This window comes from Mobula hypostoma, chromosome 2, assembly GCF_963921235.1.
Source record: "Mobula hypostoma chromosome 2, sMobHyp1.1, whole genome shotgun sequence".
NCBI classification, from domain to species: Eukaryota; Metazoa; Chordata; class Chondrichthyes; order Myliobatiformes; family Myliobatidae; genus Mobula; species Mobula hypostoma.
In genome coordinates this window covers 68,397,713-68,417,934 of record NC_086098.1, presented here as the reverse complement: position 1 = coordinate 68,417,934, position 20,222 = coordinate 68,397,713, and the positions used below count along the sequence as shown (strand labels likewise).

The window sequence follows — 20,222 nt, the reverse complement described above, 5'->3', positions numbered from 1 at the left end:
GCAGATGCTGGAAATCCAAAGCATGCTAGTGAAGGGTCTTGGTCCAAAATATTGACTGTTTACTCCCTTCAATAGATGCTGCTTGGCCTGCTGAGTTCCTCCCGCATTTTGTGTGTGTTCCTATCACTCTAAATTACGCTTAGTGTAGGTACATGTTGCACAATCAGGAGGCATGTGAGATAAATGGATTGCAGGGAATGGTATAGATAGGATTGCTCTAAGAATCAGCATAGACTGAAGGCCTTCTTCAAAGCTATAAGAGCAATATAAGGTAGGAAGACCAGACTTGCACACAATATTCCAAGTGCTGTGTCACTAGGGCCTTGTGTAATTAGAGCATGTCATCTCTACTCATGACTTCTGAAATGTTTTCAGTCCATGCATGCTAACTTTGAGTGATTTGTGTAAAGTTATATCAGGATTTCTTTGAACATCAAAACCTTCCAAATAATCGAAAGTCTGAAAATCTGTCACATTTTAAAGGCATAGCAAGATAGGACCAAGTACTACTAAATGGGTTCAATATAGATAGGTACTTGATGGTTGAGGTAGATATTGAGGTCTAAGTGGTCTACTTACATACTGTACGGACTTATTTGCATTTTCTCTACCAAAGTGAATGATCAAACATTTTCCAAGATCATATTATATTTGTTGTATTCTTAGCCATTCACTCAACCTGTTCACCATTTACTCAACCTATCTCCATTAAACTTCTTTGCAAGATCCTCCAACTTACATTGCCACCTGGTTTTTAATTTTTTATTTATTTATACACACCAATTTCTACCATCAGTAAACTTGGTGGTCCTACACTTGGTCCACTACTTTCAGCCTCCTGGTCTGAAATTGACAGTCATTCTGACCTTATTATCCATTAAGCAATTCTCAGTCCACACTTCCCCATCATTGAGCATGTCTACAAGGAGCTCTGCTACAAGAAAGCATCATCCATCGTTAAGGACCCCAACATCCAGGCCAAGCTTTCTTGTTACTGCTGCATTGAGAAGGAAGTACAGGGGCCTCAGGTCCCACAATAGCAGGTTCAGGAAGTTCTTAGTTATAACAGTTAACAGTTAATACCCACCAACCTGCATGGATAACTTAACTCATCTCAAATCTGAACTGATTCTACAATCTACAGGCTCACTTTGAAGAAGTCTACAACTCATGTCCTCAAGATTTATTTGTTTGTTTGTTTGTTTGTTTATTTACTTATTTATTTTCTTTCATTTCCTCAATTTGACTTTTTTTTCACATTGATTATTTGTCAGTCCTTGCTTTGTGTGTAGGGTTTCATTGATTCTATTGTATTTCTCTGTTCTACTGTGAATGCCTTCAAGAAAATTAATCTCAAGGTAGTATATGTCTGTACTCTATTTACTTTGAACTTTGATCTTTGAAATAACCCCAAACCATGTCCTTTGACCTTGATCAATAATCTCTTGGATGTCACCTTATCAATTCTAAAAAGTCCAGACACACATTTCAAGTGAGCTCCCCCTTATTTATTCAAACATGCTTTGCCTTTCTAAATTTGACACTGTTTCTGTCATATCTTATTATTATGTTTAAAGTGCCCTGTTACCACTTCCTCAATAGTAAATTCCAGCATTCTCCCTACCAGGCTATTTGACTTCTCTCTGTCCTTATTAAACAATTGGAATATATTTGATTCATTCTATTCTATGTGGTGTTCTATTAAATGTTGGAAGATATCACCCAACACATACTGTACACTCTCTGCTTTGCCACACCTTTGAAAGAATTTCAGTCCTATACAATACAGTATATTTCATTATTCCCCATTTTCTCAAATACTTTTTCATAGGAGTCCTCATTCATTCCAAACCTCAGTTTTCCACTTTTTGGGGGAAATTTTCTGCATCTTCACCCATTTCTTCATTTGCTCATTTAGTTTTCTCTCCTTCAGCCAGCCTTGACTCTCTTGTTAGATTTCTTCAAGTCTTTAAGATCCAGTTGATCATTTTACAATTTGTAAACCAAATTTTGTCAGAGATTGACAGCTTTTGTAGCACATTTCATATGCCAAGTCACTTCCAGTCAGCAGGCTGACTATCCAACCCTTGACTCACCTCTATAACTTAAAAATAAAGGAACAAAAGATGATTCCAGACCTAACCAGTTCCCCTCTATCACCACTCTCCTCCATCTAGCGGAATTAGTCCTTACCCTTAATAATTTCTCCTTTGGCTCCTTCCACTCCCTCCAAACTAAAGGTGTAGCCATGGGCACCCATATGGGTCCCAGCTATGCCTGCCTTTTCATTGGCTTTGTGGAACAATCCATGTTCCAAGCCTATACTGATATCTGTCCCCCACTTTTCCTTTGCTACATCGACGACTGCATTGGTGCTGCTTCCTGCATGCATACTGAGCTCATTGACTTTATTAACTTTGCCTCCAACTTTCACCCTGCCCTCAAATTTACCTGGTCCATTTCCAACACCTCCCTCCCCTTTCTTGATCTTTCTGTCTCTATCCCTGGAGACAGCTTACCTACTGATGTCTACTATAAACCTACGGACTCTCACAGCGACCTGGACTATTCCTCTTCCCACCCTATCTCTTGCAAAAATGCCACCCCCTTCTTGCAATTCCTCCGTCTCCGCTGCATCTGCTCTCAGGATGAGACTTTTCATTCCAGGATGAAGGAGATGTCTTCCTTTTTTTTTAAAAAAAAGGGCTTCTCTTCCTCCACCATCAACTCTGCTCTCAAACGGATTGCTCCCATTTTACGCACATCTGCTCTCATCCCATCCTCCTGCCACCCCACTATGGATAGGGTTCCGCTTGTCCTCACCTACCACCCCACCAGCCTTCTAGTCCAACATATAATTCTCCGTAACTTCCGCCACCTCCAATGGGATCCCACCACCAAGCACATCTTTCCATACCCCACCTTTCTGCTTTCCGCAGGGATCGCTCCCTACGTGACTCCCTTGTCCATTCACCCCCCAACCCACATCCCTCCCCACCGATCTCCCTCCTGGCACTTATCCTTGTGAGCAGAACAAGTGCTACACATGCCCTTACACTTCCTCCCTCACCACCATTCAGGGCCCCAGACAGTCCTTCCAGGTGAGGCGACACTTCACCCGTGAGTCGGCTGGTGTGACATACTGTGTCCGGTACTCCCAGTGTGGCCTCCTATATATTGGCGAGACCTGATGCAGACTGGGAGACCATTTCCCTGAACACCTATGCTCTGTCCACCAGAGAAAGCAGGATCTCCCAATGGCCACACATTTTAATTCCATGTCCCATTCCCATTCTGATATGTCTATCCACGGCCTCCTCTACTGTAAAGATGAAACCACACTCAGGTTGGAGGAACAACACCTTATATTCCATCTGGGTAGCCTCCAATCTGATGGCATGAACATTGACTTCTCTAACTTCCATTAATGCCCCACCACCCCCTCGTACCCCATCCGTTATTTATTTATTGTTTTATTTATTTATTTATTGCCCCCTCCCTTCTTTCTTTCTCTTTTTTCTCCCTCTGTCCCTCTCACTATATCTTCCTCTGATGCTCCCCTCCCCCTTTCTTCCCCCTAGGCCTCCCTTCCCATGATCCTCTCCCTTCTCCAGCCTTGTATCCCTTTTGCCAATCAACTTTCCAGCTTTTAGCTCCATCCCTCCCCCTCCTGTCTTCTCCTATCATTTTGGATCTCTCCCTCCCCCTCCCACTTTCAAATCTCTTACTATCTCTTCTTTCAGTTAGTCCTGACGAAGGGTCTCGGCCCAGAACGTCGACTGTACCTCTTCCTATAGATGCTGCCTGGCCTGCTGCGTTCCACCAGCTTTTTGTGTATGTTGAGCAAAAGATGAGTATTGTTCAAGGTTCAGAAATCGGTCCACTCTTCCATTTTTATACATTAAATGGTAGCAACTCAGGTTCATTTCTCGCCACTGCCTGTAAGGTGTTTATATGTTCTCCCCGTGACTGCATGCATTTCCTCCAGGTGCTCCAGTTTCCTCCCACAGTTCAAAGACATTTCAGTTGGTAGGTTAATTGGTCATTGTAAATTGTCCTGTAATTAGGTCAGGATTAAATCGAGGGATTGTTGGGCATCACTTCTCTAAGTACCAGAAGGACCTATTTTGTACTTTATCTTAATATTTTTTAAAATCCAACTTACAAACAACCCATGTAGTATTAGGAGGCCCCTGGACCCCATATATCAATACGATCTCAAAAACATTTATCAGTACTATCTATGGTTCATCATATGCTCATCCAAATTATGTGTTGGGGATGAAAAGCTTACTTGAGATGCTGTAATTACTTCCACTAAAACAGAGAAATCAAGTAATAAATTAAATGAATATATATAAAATTATTGCTTGTTTGACATGTTAAACTGAGGAAGATTATTCCTTCTGGTGGGGAAGTCAGTAATGAATGACTGAATTTACAAGATTGAAAATAAGAGAAATTAACTAACCAGTTGAAATGATTTCCCCGGGTGATTATATTGCATCAGTTTCTAACAGAGTGGACAATTACATACAGGTCAGGAAGATGCAGGGTCATATGGAGAGATCAAGGAGATATGCTTAATTTTTGGATTGCTCATGGTTAGGGGTGAGTGATGGACAATCTTGGCTCATCCTGTGTAATAAACCTCTTACAAGTCTTTGAACCTGGGAGGTCATATCTGAAGAATTCCCTCTATTTTGCATGATAACTTTTTTGTCAACAAGGACTTCATTGAATTCTGCCGTATTTCTCAACCAATGACATGAATTGATCTCCTCCAAGCTTCACCTTCCTAAAAATGCAGCCCTGTCCAACTCCATTGAATTCTTCTCATTTCTGTTCTCTGAATGATAAGAGAATTTTTAGCTAAATTCCCTTAAAATCCTTCCTGCAACAGCCGTTAAACAGTGGATACAGGTTAAGCAGACTTTTTTTTCTTATGTCCAAATGCAGTGTCTGCTAAAGTTTTACTGGCAGAGCAGGTACAGAAGAACTTCATGTGTCAAGTTAAGCAATATCAATTAACATATCAAAGTCTTAAAAACTTTAAAAATATTTACTAAACTACTTCTTCAGTGGAAATAGTCCCAGTCCCGTAAGTATGCTCTTAATGACATTTTTTAAAACATTTAAAATATTTTCTTAAGTACATATATTGTCCCCAAGAGAAAATCATAAAAACTGCGGATGCAGAGAGTCTAACATAGAAACAGAAAATGCTGAAAATATTCAAGTCATTCTGCATCTGTAGAAAGAGAAATAGTCAACGTTTCAGGTCATACTTCCTTATTGGAAGTGGGAAAGAGATGAAAGGAGGCAAAAAGTGGGGAAAGGAGATTACATTTGCCCCTCCACCCCACTTTTCTCCATTTTTCTTTTATCTTTTCCTCTTTTTCCTCTCTCTTTGTCTGTTTCATCTGTCACTGTCTCTGAACTCTACCCCTTCTCTCCCATCCCTACCTGCCTGACATCTTACTCTTCTGTCTGCCAATCACTTTGGGCTCTTTTCTCACACTCCCCTTCTCCTCTTTGAATAGGCCATCTCACTTCTCTTCTCTCAGTCATGATGTAGGGTTTCAACCCAAACTATTGACAATTCCTAACCTCCTACAGATGCTGTCCGATCTGCTAAGTTCTTTCAACAAATTGTCTGTAGCTCCAGATTCCAGCATCTTCAGTCTATTATCTCCAGGATTCAAAAGAGACTTGTTCTACTGCAGTACAGATGGGGGAAGGAGATAGGGCCACTGATAGGGTAAAACCAGGATAACCATGGGAAAAAGTTGTAAAAAGGTTATCTAGTCAACTTTGTACCAAACAATGCTTGTCTTTTTATGGTCACGTAGAACAATCTTTGTACAGCACAGAAACAGAAAGAGAGTCTAAACTGGCCATTAGGCTTATTCTCTCCCTCTCCCACTCCCCACTTCCTTTCCCCCTCTCTCTCACTGAATGTCAAAATACCTCTGAAATGTTACTGTTTCTACCTCCCCTATCTCCTATGGCAGCTCATTCCACTTATGGCATGAGAATTTTACTTTTAGTTCTCAGAACCTCCTTCCTCTCACCTTATTCCAATGCCCATTAGCTTTATACACTCCCTGTCACGGGAATCAGTCATTGGTTATCTTCCCCATCTATGACCCTCATAATTTTATATATCTCCATCATGTCACCTTGAAGGCAAAGAGCAGATGTTCTCAGCTCTCATTTCCCAGCCTCCTTCTCTCCAGGGGAGTTCTGTCTGGCAGAACTGGTCCTCACTCTCAATAATATTTCCTTTGGCTCATGCCACTTCCTTTAAACCAACGGTGTACTTATGGGCACTTGTATGGCCTACACTGTCCTCGAGGACAGTAAGGAAATGGTCGGAGGAGGCTTATGAGGCGCTCCAGGGTTGTTTTGAGGTGACAGACTGGCAGGCACTCTGTGAGCCACGTGGAGAGGATATTGATGGGCTCACAGAGTGTATCACTGATTACAGCTACTTCTGTGTGGACTGCAATGTTCCGACAGAACTGTCCTTTGTTATTCAAATAACAAGCCATGGGTAACAAAGGACATTAAGGACATCCTGAACGCTAAAAAGAGGGCGTTTTCGAGTATAGGAGCAGGGAGGTACTACTGCAGTTGTACAAGGCCTTGGTGAGACCACACCTGGAATATAGTGTGCAGTTCTGGTCTCCTAATCTGAGGAAAGACATCCTTGCCATAGAGGGAGTACAAAGAAGGTTCACCAGATTGATTCCTGGGATGGCAGGACTTTCATTTGATGAAAGACTGGATCGACTAGGCTTATACTCGTTGGAATTTAGAAGATTGAGGGGGTATCTTATTGAAACATATAAAATCCTAAAGGGATTGGACAGGCTAGATGCAGGAAGATTGTTCCCGATGTTGGGGAAGTCCAGAACGAGAGGTCACAGTTTGAGGATAAAGGGGAAGCCTTTTAGGACTGAGATTAGGAAAAACTTCTTCACGCAGAGAGTGGTGAATCTGTGGAATTCTCGGCCACAGGAAACAGTTGAGGCCAGTTCATTGGCTATATTTAAGAGGGAGTTAGATATGGCCCTTGTGGCTAAAGGGATCAGGGGGTATGGGGGAAGGCTGGTACAGGGCTCTGAGTTGGATGATCAGCCATGATCATACCGAATGGCGGTGCAGGCTCGAAGGGCCGAATGGCCTACTCCTGCACCTATTTTCTATGTTTCTATGTTTAGAGATGGAAATAGGGAGGGACCTGAAAGCCAGGATCAGGGAGGCTAAAGACATGTATAGGAGGAAGCTTGAGTGGAAACTCCAGCAGAACAACATGAGAGAGGTCTGGAGTGGGATGAGGACCATCACTGGGTCCCGGCAAACTAGCAACAGAGGAGCTGAAGGCAGTGTGGATAGGGCCAACGAACTTAACCTGTTCTTTAACAGACCTGACTTTGTGGCCCCTGCCCATCCCCCACATGAGTCATCCATTGTTGGCCCCCAACCAACACATATTCCACTCTCTCCTCCTATCCCTCCTCACAGTCCCCCACCCTGCTCTCATGACTATACCCCTTCCCCACACGAAACCACCATGGTGGGCTTCACAGCTGCACAGTCAAGAAGACAGCTGAAATGTCTCAACCCAACCAAGGCTGCAGCCCAGATGGTGTCAGTACCAAGGTGCTCAAAGCCTGTGGCCCTCAGCTATGTAGAGTACTTCGCCATGTCTTCAACCTGAGCCTAAGTCTCCAGAGGGTTCCTGTGCTGTGGAAGATGTCCTGCCTCGTCCCTGTGCCAAAGACACCGCGTCCCAGCGGCCTCAATGACTACAGACCGGTGGCATTGACCTGCCACATCATGAAGACCCTGGAGAGACTTGTTCTGGAACTGCTCCGGCCTATGGTTAGGCCACACTTAGATTCCCCCCAGTTCACCTACCAGCCCCGACTAGGAGTTGAGGATGCCATCATCTACCTGCTGAACCGTGTCTACGCCCACCTGGACAAGCCAGCGAGCACTGTGAGGGTCATGTTTTTTGACTTCTCCAGTGCGTTCAACACCATCCGCCCTGCTCTGCTGGGGGAGAATCTGACAGCGATGCAGGTGGATGCTTCCCTGGTGTCATGGATTCTTGATTACCTGACTGGCAGACCACAGTACGTGTGCTTGCAACACTGTGTGTCAGACAGAGTGATCAGCAGTCTTGTCTTCCTTTCTCTTCACCATTTACACCTCGGACTTCAATTACTGCACAGTCTTGTCATCTTCAGAAGTTTTCTGATGACTCTGCCATAGTTGGATGCATCAGCAAGGGAGATGAGGCTGAGTACAGGGCTACAGTAGGAAACATTGTCACATGGTGTGAGCAGAATTATCTGCAGCTTAACGTGAAAAAGACTAAGGAGCTGGTGGTAGACCTGTGGAGGGCTAAGGCACCGGTGACCCCTGTTTCCATCCAGAGGGTCAAAGTGGACATGGTGGAGGATTACAAATACCTGGGGATACGAATTGACAATAAACTGGACTGGTCAAAGAACACTGAGGCTGTCTACAAGAAGAGTCAGAGCCGTCTCTATTTCCTGAGGAGACTGAGGTCCTTTAACATCTGTTGGACGATGCTGAGGATGTTCTACGAGTCTGTGGTGGCCAGTGCTATCATATTTGCTGTTGTGTGCTGGGGCAGCAGGCTGAGGGTAGCAGACAGCAACAGAATCAACAAAATCATTCGTAAGGCCAGTGATGTTGTGAGGATGGAACTGGACTCTCTGACGGTGGTGTCTGAAAAGAGGATGCTGTCCAAGTTGCATGCCATCTTGGTCAATGTCTCCCATCCATTACATAATGGACTGGTTGGGCACAGGAGTACATTCAGCCAGAGACTCATTACACCGAGATGCAACACTGAGCATCATAGGAAGTCATTCCTGCCTGTGGCCATCAAACTTTACAACTCCTCCCTTGGAGGGTCAGACACCCTGAGCCAATAGGCTGGTCCTGGACTTATTTCCTGGCATTATTTACATGTTACTATTTAATTATTTATGGTTTTATTACTATTTAATTATTTATGGTGCAACTGTAACGAAAGCCAATTTCCCTCGGGATCGATAAAGTATGACTATGACTATGGGTCGCAGCAATGCCTGCCTTTTTGTTGGCTACATGGAACAGTCCATGTTCTGAGCTTACACTGGTATTGCTCCCCAACTCTTCCTACACTACATTGACAATTGCATTAGTGCTGCTTCCTGCACCCATGCTGAGTTAGTAGACTTCATCACCCCTGCCTCCAACTTCCACCCTGCCCTCAAATTTACTTGGTCCACTTCTGATACCTCCCTCCCCTTTCTCGATCTTCCTGTCTCTGTCTCTGGAGACAGTCTATCTACTGTTATATATTATAAACCCACTGATAATTACAGCTTTTGACAGCCTGACACTTGCAAAGATGACACTCCCTTTCCCTTAGTCCTCTGTCTCCACCGCATCTGCTCTCAGGATGACACTTTTCATTCCAGAACTAACGAGATGTACTTCTTCAAAGAAAGAGGCTTTCCTTCCTCCTCCATCAAAACTGTCCTCACACATCTCTTCCATTTCATGCATGTCTGCCCTCACCCCATCCTCTTGCCACCATAACCAGGGATATTGTTCCTCTTGTCCTCACCTACCACCCAAGTAGACTCCCCGTCTAGCACATAATTCTCCATAACTTCTGCAGTCTCCAATGGGATCCCACCATGAAGTACATCTTTCCCTCCTTCCTACTTTCTGCTGTCTGCAGGGATCGCTCCCTACGCGACTCCCTTCCCACTGATCTCCGTCCTGGTACATATCCATGTAAGTGGAACAGGTGCCACACCTGCCCGTACACCTGCTCCCTCACTACTCTTCAGGGCATCAAACTGTCCTACATGAGACAACACCTCATTGGTACATCAGTTGGGGGTCATCTCCACTATCCTGTGCTCCTGGTGTGGCCTCCTGTATATCGGTGAAACCCTTCACCGAGCACATATGTTCCGTCCGGCAGAAAATGCGGGATTTCCTGGTCGTCACCCATTTTAATTCCACTTGCCATTCTGATTCCAACATGTCAGTCCATGGCCTCCTCTACTGGTGCAATGAGGCCACATTCAGGTTGGAAAAGCAACACCTTATGTCCCATGTGGGTAGCCTCCAACCTGATGGCATGAACATCAATTTCTCGAACTTCCGGTAATTGCAACCCCCCCCCCCCCCCTTTGCCATTCACCATCCCTGTTTCCCTCTCTCACCTTATCTCCTTACCTGCCCATCACCTCCCTCTGGTGCTCCTCCCCTTCCCTTTCTTCCTCTGCTATCAGATTAGCCCTCCTCCAGCCTGTATCTCTTCCTCTAATCAACTTCTCAGCTCTTTACTTCATCTCTGCCTCCTCTCCCAGTTTCACCTATCACCTGCCACCTTGTATTTCTTCCTCTCCTCTCCCCCACCTTCTTCTCATCTTTTTTTCTAGCCCTGATGAAGGGCCTTGGCCCAAAATATTGACTCTTTACTCTTTATCATAGATGCTTCCTGGACTGCTGAGTTCCTCCAGAATTTTGAGTGTGTTGCTTGGATTTCCAGCATCTGCAGATTTTCTAGCGCTTGTGAAAAAAAAACAGCAATCTATCCAATCTCCCACAAAAATTCAGCTCTCCAATCCAGGCTACAACCTTATGAATCTTTTTGGCATCTTCTCTAGCTTCATCACGTTCCTTTTGTAGTTTGTTTCAATCATAATGAGCCTTGCATTCATCTCTTTTACCGGTACATTGATGACTGCATTGCTGCCACCTATGATACTCATGTAGAATTCGACAATTCCATTATTTTTTTTCTGTTTATTTCCACCCTGCCCTCACATAGTCAATCCCCGACTCTTCCATTCCTTTGCTGGATCTTTATGTTTTCAACTAAGGAGACAGACTACCTACAGGCATTGATTACAAGATGGCTGACTCCCTCAGTTACCTTGACTATTCTACATACCACCCTGATTCTGTTCCATTCTTCCAGTCCCTTCAATGATAAGACATCTGTACAGGTGCCTCTAAAGTTTGTTCTTCTTCCTAAACACTGGTTTTTCCTCTAGCGCTGTTAACAAAGTCATTGACCACATATAACTCATTTTCCACTCTGCTGTGCTCGCATCCTCCCTCTGGGACAGAACAAATATAGAGTTGTCCTTATCTTCTAGCTCTACATCCCTGCTGTTCAATAGATCATTCCCTGCAATTTCTACTACCTTCAAAGTGATTCCACCAGCAGGCATATTTTACCCTCTCCTTTTTGAAAAGAGATTAGCTTAATTCGTCACATGTACATTTAACCATGCAGTAAAACCAGCGAGGGTTGTGCTGTCACCACACTTCCAGGTCCAACATAGTATGCCCACAGCTCGCTAACAATAACCGTATGTCTTTGGAACGTGTGAGGAAACAGAAGCACCTAGAGAAAACACAAGTGGCCACGGGGAGAATGAACAAACCCATTACAGGCAGTGTCAGAATTGAAACCCGGGTGGTGATTGCAGACATTGTAAAGTGATACGCTAACCCCTGCTCTACTGTGCCACCCTGGTTCACTCATTTGTTCTTACCTACTACCTTACTTTTCTTTACAAACACAGACAATCTAAACTTGCCCTTTCAATTTTCTTTCATTCTCACTGGCCAGGGACCCAAAGAGGATTTCCATGGTGTCTTAAGGGGGATCTCCATTCCCAAATGGAGAAACATAGATTTGATGATGACTTTGTATTACACCTACATTCCGTCCGCAGAGCAACCTTGTCCTTCCCATTGCCTACCACTTTATCTTTCTCTCCCACTCTCACTCAGACTTGTCAATTTGTAGCTTCTTCTACTGTAATATAGAGTCCCAATGCAAACTCAAGGAACAGCACTTCCTTCTATGACCATTCTGTTCTCTTTCAGTTGAATCTACTAAAGTACCATGGATCCTTGCTGATCAGCCTATTAAGAGGAACATTTTTGAAAGCTTTGGTACAGTCCATGTATACAACACCATGGTGCTCTGCCCTCTTTAAGCACCTTCATCCCTGCCTCACGAAATTCAATCAATTTTCTAAGATATGACGTCCTCTGCACAAAGCCAAATCGCTACCCCAGATAAATCTATGTTTTTACAGATATAAGTTAGTTATTTTTCTTTCCTTTCCAATTCCAACAAAGGGACTTTGACTTGAAATGTTAACTCTTTTTCTCTTCCAACAGATGTGGAATGGCATGCTGAGTCTTTCCAGCATTATTTATTTATCGTCCTTAAGATGTTCGCAAACCTTGATGTCAAAAAAACCTCAGATGTTGAAATTCTGATACATAAACCTTGATTGTCTAAGTTTCCTTGGTCCATTAGACAAAAATCAAAAGAAACCAGCTGTATTTCCCTTTTATATTCTTTAATAATTGAGCCATGAAAACATCCACAATTAACTTTAAGACAAAATGTTTTTTCTTTGTTCGAGAGGATGCTCATGGTTAATTCAAAACAGATATTGTAGACTACACGCCCATTCCCAAAAGAATCATATTAATGCATGAATAATTTCTTCCTAATCCACAGTATATTTCAGTGCCCATTGGTTCATTGAGATTGGGACCTTACAGCAGATCTCATGATTCCCATTATTATTGTCATTTTATTCTGCACCTTAATTAGCATATCTAAATTGTCCACAGAAAATCCATGTTTTTATTTATTTCTTAATTAGAAAAATCTTCAATTGTAGCATATCTATTGCCAAGTTCTGATCTCTCACCCACCTTTGTATTCCTCTTTAACCCACATCTGTGTTGTACCTGTACCATTTATAGTTCACTCACCGAGAAAGTCTAGATGGTCCAATATATAGTTAATGTTTTTCTTGTTCTGTAGAATATTTTAAGAAATTTGCCTCCATTAATTTATGCAATCTCTCACACTTCTGATACCTTTCCCTGTTTAGTCTATATTGATTCAAAAGCTGTTCTGTTTTCAAATCTTTTGAATGTGTTGCATGTTTGTAAATCTTTAAGCACTCCTATTGGTGGATCTCAAATCCATCCTGTGTACCTATCCTCTTCTCTAATAGCCTGCGTCACTGAAATTTGGCACCTGATTGTACAACTTCATCAAACTTTCCAAAATTCCAGGATCTAAATATATATCAGCATTTCAAACCATAGCTCCAGACCTATGCTCTTTTTTTTTGTACATCATTTACAACTGGCTGTTAGCTAGATATTTGCGCTTCGATCCAGCAAATAGTTCCTGGATACTAAACTATCTCCCATTCTCTTTGCTATGTTACTAAATTCCAAATGGAAGACATCTACCTTCCTTCTTAGACCTTCATTAGCCTTTGTGTAAGAGGCATCGTTGTTTTGTTTCAAGCAGGCAAAACCAATTGAATCAAAATTATAGATGAACAGCTTGGCATTAATCCCCTACAAGATATTTCTTAATAATTATTTGCTATTTTAATCTACACATAAGATGTATGCTGTCAATACAATAACATCAATTTAGGCTAACCTCCACAAGGTCATTTAGACATTTCTACCCAAAGCCATGTAGCCTTTAACCCTAGAACTCTAGAATTCTAGAATTTGTGATCTAGCAGTATCTTGCTTCCAGATGCATCGCACACTCACCAGTTACATACTTGAGAGAACACCTCCTCACTTATGCAGATACTATGACAGGAAAGAGGACTGGGTTCCTGAAACATAACCTGCAACATTTCGTTAATAACAAAGCCAAGAACAACAATCTGGCCTGCCAGCATTTAGCTAATGTTCTTTATCAGGATTAAACTTAAGTCACAATGTCCTGATAATTAGAACTTGAAGGTTCAGGCATAGGTTTCAAAAGTCCTTGTCATCATGTTGTGAATGCAATTCCTGACCAAAGAACAGAAAAAGAGTTTAAAACTCAAATGAGAAAAGACACACAGTGTGGAGTTGTGATTCCACATCTCTCGATACCAAGCTTGATCTTTTATGCAAGTTGATACCACAATAAAGCACTGTCCATGGTACTAGAAATAAAGTATCTTATCTAGTCCAAAAGTGTTAGTCTAGTAATGGAGGAAACCACACAGACACCTTACTTGCAAGCCATTGAACACTGCTGATTTTGTTGTCAATTTTCCTGTTGCCTCTGGCTCAGTGTGATAGTTCAGATCTTCCTGAGAGATCATTCTGATTTCTACAGATAGCTTCACCAGATGCAAGGTGTAAAATGCAAACAAGGATACATCATGAACAAATACACAAATGATAATTGCAGATGCTATTTCACTGTAAAATGAAATGTTTGCACACTTTAAGGAGATAAGTTTTTTTCTCTATTTTAAATTAAAAATTCAGTTACATTACTGAAATATTGGTTAGAAGTCTGATGGACCATAAACTTCCTTAATGAAGTAGAATTTGGGGAGTTTCTGACCACTGGGAGAAAAACAATACAAGAAAACTGATGCACAAGCACAGAAGAAGGATCTTTATGCAGTACTACAAAAGGTCAAATGAGATTTATCCCAATGGCATAACATGGCTAACATCAAATACATTATGCCGAAGTTGCATTTGTGGGATTTTCTGCACTAACAACTTGGCAGGAAAAATAATCAGAAAGAAATATACTCATCTCTTACTAAATGACATTACTGAATAGATTTAATAATCACCAAAGGTAAGCATATTAATGGCTTCTCATTTAAATTACAATCTTTTACATCTAATCCTTCAGATAAAATCCTAATAAGTTCGCTATAAAATAAACTATGAAAAAGATAACTAAAAGATAAAACACAAAAAAAGCCCTCTTGCATTTTCTGCAAAATGGCATGCGTCCAAAAACAGTTCTTATATTTTGTTCTTTCTTATATTTTTTTCAAGGCTTCTTCCCCATTAACTAATTAATTTCAAGTAGTTAACACACACACAATGCTGGAGGAACTCAGCAGGCCAGGTAGCACCTATGGAAAAAGGTACAGTCGACATTTCAGGCCGAGACCCTGCAGTAGGGCTGGAAAAAAAGAGATGAGGAGTAGATTTTAAAAAACCTAGTTCAACTAGATTTCAACTAGTTCATGATTTTGATAGTTGCAAACATTACTGAAACCTGATTACCTTTGCTAAAATTTAACAGGAATGTATACAAGTCTGAAGTCCTACTACCTAGTCAACATCAACACAATTTTCAAATATTCTCAGCATTCCACAGCTGGGATATAATTACTTTTTTTGTGCGTCATACTTTGCCAGAGCCTCAGCGACCACTTTTTCCAAGTTGTTTTCTTGGAGGAAAGGTTCTGTGAGTGGTCCCCCTCGCCCTTCTCACAGCGCAGTTTTTTTTTTAACGAGGTGGAGTTGTGAGCTCGACACTCAACCCGGCACGGACGGAAAGCATGCCCGGGAGCAGTCTGACTAGATTCGAACTCAGGAACCTTCACTCCGGAGGTTCACTGTCACTGCGCCACCAACCGGATATAATTACTTTATTCATCAAATAATTGATCATTGAATGAGAAGTTATAGATCTACACAAACAACAACTTCCCCTTATTTGTTTTATAATAAACAATGATAATAGAGTGGCTTAATTACAAGCAAAATTCCTTTGCAACTCACATTATTGAAAATGACCAAAGTAGACCAACAAATAGGGATACAGAGAAAAATAAGGTAACTAATTTCAAAATGCATTTGATTTTAAAGATTAATCAGGAATTTACAGAATTTCAGCCAGTTTCTTATGGTCATGAAATGATCTACTGTATATTTATTGATTTAAGGACTTCTGCTGGATTGTCACTATACCTTCTTGATCCTCGCCAAACAGCCAATGAAGTTGATGCTGTCTACATGGACTTTAGTAAGGCACTAGATAAAGTCCCACATGGGAGGCTGTTCAAGAAGGTTCAGTTGCTCAACATTCAGGGTGAGGTAGTAAATTGGATTAGACATTGGCTTTGTGGAAGAAGCTAGAGTGCGGTAGTAGAAGGTTGCCTCTCTGACTGGAGGTCAGTGACTAGTAGTGTGCCACATGGATCGGTGCTGGGTCCTATGTTATTAGTCATCTATATCAATGATCTGGATGATATTGTGGTTAATTGGATCAGAAAATTGCAGATGTCACCATGATTGGGGATGTAGTGGACAGTGAGGAAGGCAATCTTGACTTAAAGAGGGATCAGAATCAGCTGGAAAAATAGGCTGAAAAATGGCAGATTGAATTTAATGCAGACAAGTGTGAGGTTTTGCACTTTGGTAGGGAATACAGGTCCATAATTTGTTGAAGGTGGCATTACAGGTAAATAGAATAATAAAGAAAGTTTTTGGCATATTGGCCTTCAAAAATCAAAATATTGAGTACAGGAGACAGGATGTTATGTTGAAATTGTATAAGATGTTGGTGAGACATAATTTGGAGTATTGTGTGCAGGTTTGGTCACCTACACCTGCAGGAAAGATGTGTATAAGGTTGAAAGAGTACTGAGAAAATCTACAAGGATGTTGCCAGGTCTGGAAGACCTGAGTTATAAGGAAAGATTGAATAGGTTAAAACAGTATTCTTCAGCATGTAGAAGATTGAGAGGAGATTGGATAAAGGTATACAAAATAATAAGGGATATAGATGCAAGCAGGCTTTTTCTACTGATGTTTGGTGGGTCTACAACCAAAGGTCATGGGTTAAGAGTGAAAAGTGAGAAGTTTAAGGGGAAGATGAGCGGAAACTTCTTCACTTAGAGGGTCATGAGAATGAGCTGACAGCACAAGTGGTGCAGGTGAGCTTAATTTCAATGTTTAAGAGAGAAGTTTAGATATGTACATGGATAGTAGGGGTTTTGAGAACTATAGTCCTGGTGCAGGCTGATGGAGTAGAAAGTTTAAAGTGGTTTGGCATGGAGGAGATGGGCTGAAGGGCCTGCTTTTGTGCTGTACTTCTCTATGACTCTAAGTTAAAGATGCAGTTCAGAACTCTCACAGGAATTCTAAGCAATTGTAACTTCCATATAATCTATTTTTCTCTAACTGCCCAACTGTCTTTCTAAGGTTAAAGCAAAAATACTGGGTATTTAATTATTCCCTTTCAAGTTGAGTGTTTTTAGTAATCTCTTATGCTGCACTTGATTTTGAAGACATAACGTAAATTTTGACTGTAAAAGAGCGTATCAACAACCCAAATTTTCAATTTTTAAATCATTTAAGATAAAAAGAAATAATAAAGGGGCTGCAGGCCTCCTACTATACATATCTCCTTCATATTTCCTGTTTCTCTTCTGACCCACTCAAGAATAGTTAAACAAATTTAAATTGGATATTTTGAAGTTGCTCAGACTGCCACTTGATAAACATTGTCCTACAAAGATTTCCACGGCTAAGCTTCCGCAGTGTGCCTGCTGTCCAGAAACCACAACATGTCATGGGCTATTGAGGCTCCCATTCACTTATGACAAGAATGAAATTGAAGTATTCTCTCCAAATCACATTGTGCGAGACATTAACGTGAATAGGTAGGTATACGCTACCCAGGGACTTTGAACTTTGTTCATCTAGATTCCCACCAACAAACAAGGTGTCAGTGATATGGAAATGCTGTATATGAAAAACAGAGTGGGAGGAAAGAATTGCAAACTGTATGATGTCTGACTCATTCTTGTGCACCACCTGGCAGTCTAAGGAAATACAACATTAGAAAAGGCTTGAAGCAGACAGGATAACTGCTTCAGTTACCATATACAATGATTCCTCAGGTACCAACATGGGAAGATTAGGAGTGGGCCATTCAGCACATTGATCCTGCTCCATCAATCAGGCCTGTGCAGAGTTTGCTGATCACATCAGGGCAACCGTCATGGAAGGTGTGTGTGATTGAGTATTAGAATCACCGAAAAATTAAGGCAGACTAGTATGGAAGTGCAGTGCAACAGGGGAGTGTTGCTGCACAGAATGAGAGTAGGACTCATTAATCTAAAGCCAGTCAGGCATAGCTGTTTCATTTGGATAGGCAACGAGGATAAGGCAAGGAAACTAAATGAAAGGGATCGAAAAAATAAGGGCAAATTAATCTTTCAAACAGTAAACAAAGCCAAGGAGTGGTAGAACGACATTCTTCAACAATGGATTAGCACACTAGCTGGCACATTGACCTTTGTCTTCCCTTGTGATGTTCTATTTAGTGATGAAAAATGCAAGTGCTCCCTGCCAAATAAGTATTCATTGCCCAGTTGAAATCCATTTCCCCCATTTCATGTTACATCAGAATTTCAGTTGCACTTCTCCAAGAGAAAGTATGAATGTTATCAGGTTCTAAGGTTGTTACTTTCCCTCACTATGTTCAGTAAAGGGTAGTATACAGATCGAGTATATAGGGAAAATGAACAGCCAGTATTGGATATTGGTTTAAATTATATATTTCAATAACATTATTCTTCTGTATAATTCCAGAGGCAAATGCTTACCTAGAAAACCTTCAGATTGTTTAGGTGAGTATTAGTACGGGTGGAGAATTTGACCATATTTATCCAGAGTAAGGATTTGATCCTCACTGCCAATAACTGCGATGCCTATGTTTTTCACCAGCTGGTACCTGCATGCTTTTCCAGTAGACATGGCTGGATAGCAGTCAAGAGCATAAAACCTGTCAAGTTCTTCTTTCCCGAACGCTCAAAAGCTGGAGTGCTCTCACTGCAATTGTGAATCTTAGGCTTTTATTGACCGCACAGCCATGCACCACATCGGGACAGAGCATTTACCATAATACCATCAAAAGAACGTTGATAACAATACAAATTAGAAGCACCGCATGAGTCTGGGGCAAGGCATTTGAAAAATAGAACAATATTCTGCCCTTTTTGGATATATCAGGCTTTAGCTGCACATCTTTGCTTTCCTTTGCAGCTTAATTCAAAAGAAGCAAACACCAGAACCAGAGAAGAGGGAAGATGCCAATGGAAAATATACTAAATTCACAGAAAAATTAAAACATTTTTGTTTGCACTGCATATTAAATCCAACCTGTGAGTAAAATAGTATGATGGATTACTGACATTTAAGATATGGTAAGTTAATTTATTTATGGCACGTATCTATATTTTCACTACCCTCTTTTCAATGGAATTTGGTAATGTTTTAATATTACAGCCATTATTTACACCGCAAGGATGTCTGTGTACTGCCCTGTTAAGCAGCATTGCTTGGGATTTTCCTGTCAACCAACAGAAACACTACATTGCCTTTTCATGCACAAGTGTTATTTCTGTTAACTATTTAGTTGCTGATTTAATGTACATATATAATTTTGCTGGAATTTATTTTCTAATTGTTTTTTTTAAAATATTCTATTATAAGCTTCAATCAATTACACAAAAAGTGCATCAATTATTTTTTGAAGTATTTTAAAATTTTCATCAAATTATAATTGAAAATAATGAAAGAACCAACAACTGAAAAATTGCATCACGAGATTATTTCCAAAAATTAGGTAGTATTTTGAATGTCTACAACATTTGAAAGCAGCTAGTCCATCATTGTACAGTTTCTGTTGATTAAAAAACGGAAACCTAGATAGATAGGCATATGATTTATCCCCTTCCCATCTTGTTCTGACTTTACAATTTATCTAGCGTCATTTATTATCGGTACTGCATTATTCTGTAAAGGCTCATTCTACTTATGTGTGTGATTTTTTTTTTAGCAAGTGGAACAGCACATGCATCACCTAATCGAACGGCAAATGGGGCTTTTTACCCATGAATCACCTAGTGGCAGTGAATGCAAAAATAATACAGATCCTTTATTGCCATGAGGACTCAATAGAAGAGTTTACAAATAATCTCACAGTAGTTAGCAATATTTTAGAAAAAGAAAAATACTAGGGCAATGAAGAAAGCTCCAAGTCTCCATAGAAGGCTTTCATTTGATGGTTCGGTACCTGAAGTTGTTCAGTGGCGTGATTTTTCTTTGGTCCACACTTTTCCCTTCTGAGCCAGTCACGGCAGCTGTGAGTCCACAAATACCGATTCACCAGTGTTCCTCTAGGTTCATTTTCTGTGGAAAATGTCAGATAACATCTAAACCAGGGAAATAATGTGTTTTAAGAAGAGAAATAAAAGTATACCTATTTACTTCTTTTGTTTACAACAAAGAGGGATGGCTGTAAGAGTAGTCTCATGTTATTTGTACCAAAAAATATATATGGC

General features: G+C 41.1%; 1 protein-coding gene across 11 annotated transcripts in view; it reads right to left on the bottom strand.

Annotated features, from left to right (window-relative positions):
- The window catches only part of LOC134340857 (myelin transcription factor 1-like protein), a 441,621-nt gene that overhangs the window by 333,671 nt on the left and 87,728 nt on the right, over positions 1-20,222 (bottom strand). For 9 of the 11 annotated variants that reach the window (XM_063038433.1, XM_063038472.1, XM_063038480.1 and 6 more), the window contains one exon: positions 19,955-20,070. The exons of the other annotated variants lie outside the window; for them this stretch is intronic. The gene's annotated coding sequence lies outside the window, so the exon portion shown is untranslated. The remainder of the gene's footprint in view (positions 1-19,954; positions 20,071-20,222) is intronic. 11 annotated transcript variants of the gene reach the window in all.